The following is a 3,363-nucleotide window of genomic DNA, read 5'->3' as shown; positions in this document are numbered from 1 at the left end:
TAAACCGCCCAAAATTAATACGACCAAATTACCTCAATTTTTGCTTATATAAAAATTCACAAAAAAATGTCATCCTTCTATCTAAACCCCCAAAAATTAATTCGACCAAATTACCTCAATTTTTGCTTATATAAAAATTCACAAAAAATGTCATCCTTCTATCTAAAACCCCAAAAATTAATTCGACCAAATTACCTCAATATTCACTAATCCAAAAATTCACAAAAAATCTCATGCTTCTGTCAAAACCTCCCAAAACCTCCCAAAACCTCCCAGAACTAATACGACCAAATTACCTCAATACTCACTCACCCAAAAATTCACGCCTCTATTTATTTTCCCTTCGACGTGTTTCGAAACTTGTTTCCTCCCCCTCCAGATGTAGTTCGTCGCGGTTACCCGCGCGGAAACTTTCTTGACTCGTCGAGTCCGGGGAATACCGCTTGGATCGGTCGAAAAGAAAAAAAAGAAAAAGGCTACGGAGGGAAGAAAAAGGTACGCATTTCTTTGGGTCGTTTTCGTGGAAGCATTCCTGGCGGACGGCGTCACCTGCGCGGCTCTCCGCGCGATTTGAGGCCCGCCGACACCTGGTGCCCCGACTTTGGTGAACACAACTCTTTGGTGGGGTATCGGGAGCCTCGTTGGGACGCGCGAAACCGGAGACTTCAGTTGTCACCGCGACACCGGCCGAGCAACATTGCGGTTTGTTTATCGCTCGAAGCGACGATCACCGGTCCCCGCGCACCTATTCGATAACGCCGGCTTCGGTCAACCATTTCGGAATAACACACACTGGAACAATACACCGTTTGGAAGACATCCGGTAACCGGATAGCTCTGTAGAGGACAGAGAGGACGGGCTCACTCGATAATAACAATTCTGCTGAATTCGTCGAGGAAGACGAATTCATCGGGACGCGTGAAACGGGAGACGTCAGTTGTCATCGTGGACATCGGACGCGACGGATCGGTGTATTTCAGAATTTTTATCGAGGATAAAAATAGCGATGGATGGACTTTGGAGTTGTGGATACTCGGGGACCCCGAGAATCTGGAAGGGCAGGAGTTTGGGAGAGTAGGAGACTAGGTGTCTGAAAGTCAGGAGGCGTGAGAACCTGGAGGTTTGAAAATTTAAGTATCCAAAAGTGTGGAAATCCAGAAGATTGTAGTAATTCAGAATTCTTAGGAGTTCAGAAGCTTAGGAGTCTGGAAACTTAGGGGTCCAGAAGCTCAGGATACCAGGAGTCTAAAAATCAAAAAATTTGGAAGACTAAAAATGCAGGAGTCTGGGAACCTAGAAATCTAAAAGTCTAGGAACCTGAGAATCTAAAAATCTACAAATCTAGGAGTGCAAGAACCTAGAAATCTAAAAGTCTAGGAGTCTAAGAACCTAAAAATCTAAAAATCTGAAAACCTAGAAATGCAGGAGTCTAAGAGCCTAGGAATCTAAAAGTCTAGGAGTAAGGACCTAGAAATCTAAAAGTCTAGGTGCCCAGGAACCTGGAAATCTAAAAATTGGAAAACCTAGAAACGCAGGACTCTAAGAATCTAAGAATCTAAAAGTCCAGGAGAGCCTAAGAACCTAAATATCTAAAACTCCAGAGATCTAGAACCCTGGGAGCCCAGAAGCCCAAAAGCCAAAGAGCCCAGAGTCTTAAAACACTCAAAACTGACGAATGCAAACACGTCGCATGTCATCGCGACACCAGCCAAGCGACACCCCGCAGTTCGTCTATTTAAGACCGAGGGATACGCCAGGAATGTATCGCCAGCCCTTGGATACCGATCAACGGCGTGAAACGGTGGTCTCCGTGCTTTCCGTCGATTTTCGTCGCATCCGGTGCAACGTGTGCCCCGTTAACTCCACGTGGTGCGTGATTTCCGAACTGTGAACGATTCGCCTAACGGACAGATTTATTTTTGGATTTACGTTTGAACGACTGGAAGGATCTCTTCCAGAAACCGTGCGACTGGTTTCCAGACCGAGGTTATCGCGAACCAGTCGAAGACTGTCGGTGATCGAGGAACTCTACGCTCTCGCCTATGCTTCTGCAATTACATAACCGCGTGCTTATTCGAATTCGTAGAACATCTGCATCGTATTTTCATTTGAATCGTCCACCGTTCGCCCGTGACCCGAATCATTAATCTTCGAGGGAATCGATCGGAATGGAACTCGCTTCGGTGGAAATTGACGGAAGACGCTTTTAGGTATTTGTGTTTACGTATAGTGGATCGGAATGATCGCTTGCGAAATTGTATTTTTATGGAATGTTGCCTGGGACGGGTCGCGGAATATTTATAGGTAGATCTCTAACCATCTTCAGGGTGTAATTTCTAATTCTATTCTAATAATTAATTTTGGGTAATTTTATTGATATTATTATTTCCTCGTACGGTTCAATTTATTATCGAATAATTAAATATTTATATTTAAATTTATTATTAAATAATCAACCAATCAAAAAGAAATCGATATTTCATCATTGTTAAATAATGAAATATTCGTAAAAAAAAAAAAAAATATGAAAGTAAACCGAAATAATAACAGCCATCAAATTACTGAAAATTAATACGAGAATTATGTATCCGAAATTGAGAAGAAATTTATCGAAATAAGCTATGCCTTCTCAAGGTAGATACCACCGAATGTTTACATTTTATCATTTTTCGTTGTTTCAATCCACCTGCGTGATTACTCGCGGACCGATAGCAAACAGCAAAGCAAAAGCGACTGTTCCTCACAGTTGCACGAATGTTTGCCGTCGCGTACATTAAGCCAACATCTGTACACTGTCATCAAAAAGTCATTTGGCTGGCGCGATAACGGTGGCACAATAATCTGCTGAACAAGTCTACCGACTGTAAAACTCCGCCGGTCCGTTTCGCAATGTATTCTCCTCCGCTTTCAAAAGAAAATGTCGTCGCTCTAACAACCGTTACACCCCTGGCGTCCAGACAAAACATCGCTACGACTCTATACTTTACAAAATTCCTCTGCCGGAGAAGCGCGTGTCTTTTACTCGTTGTCGCTTCTCGAACAAACATCAACTTCGGCCTGTTTACTTTTACATTCACCTTATTTCACGAAACAAATTTTTCGTTAAATCATTCCTCATGAAACAAAAACATTTCATAGAATACAGGTTAGGTTATGTGCTTCGACGAGACTAAATTTAAGATAGAGAGACAGAGCTTTTCTTTAAGGAACTTCAGCCATTTTATAAACATTAATGAAAATAACTCTGAATAGAATTCGTAAATTTTGACGAAAACACGAAAATAAATAATACGACCATTCACCTTATTTCGTGAAAAAAAAAAAACATTTCATAGAATACAGGTTAGCTTATGTCCTTTCGT

The 3,363-nt window shown here is 41.9% G+C and overlaps 1 protein-coding gene across 4 annotated transcripts in view; it reads left to right on the top strand.

Annotated features, from left to right (window-relative positions):
- Window positions 1–406: 406 nt before the first annotated feature.
- Window positions 407–3,363, top strand: part of LOC128885086 (uncharacterized) — a 23,096-nt gene continuing 20,139 nt past the window's right edge. The window contains exon 1 of one of the 4 annotated variants that reach the window (XM_054138857.1): window positions 407–2,211. The gene's annotated coding sequence lies outside the window, so the exon portion shown is untranslated. The remainder of the gene's footprint in view (window positions 2,212–3,363) is intronic. The other 3 variants (XM_054138858.1, XM_054138856.1, XM_054138855.1) reach the window with 3 other exon arrangements.

The sequence above is a fragment of the Hylaeus volcanicus genome, chromosome 2, assembly GCF_026283585.1.
Source record: "Hylaeus volcanicus isolate JK05 chromosome 2, UHH_iyHylVolc1.0_haploid, whole genome shotgun sequence".
Lineage (NCBI taxonomy): Eukaryota > Metazoa > Arthropoda > Insecta > Hymenoptera > Colletidae > Hylaeus > Hylaeus volcanicus.
Note: the sequence above shows the minus strand (reverse complement) of the source record. Positions and strands in the feature narration are given on the sequence as shown.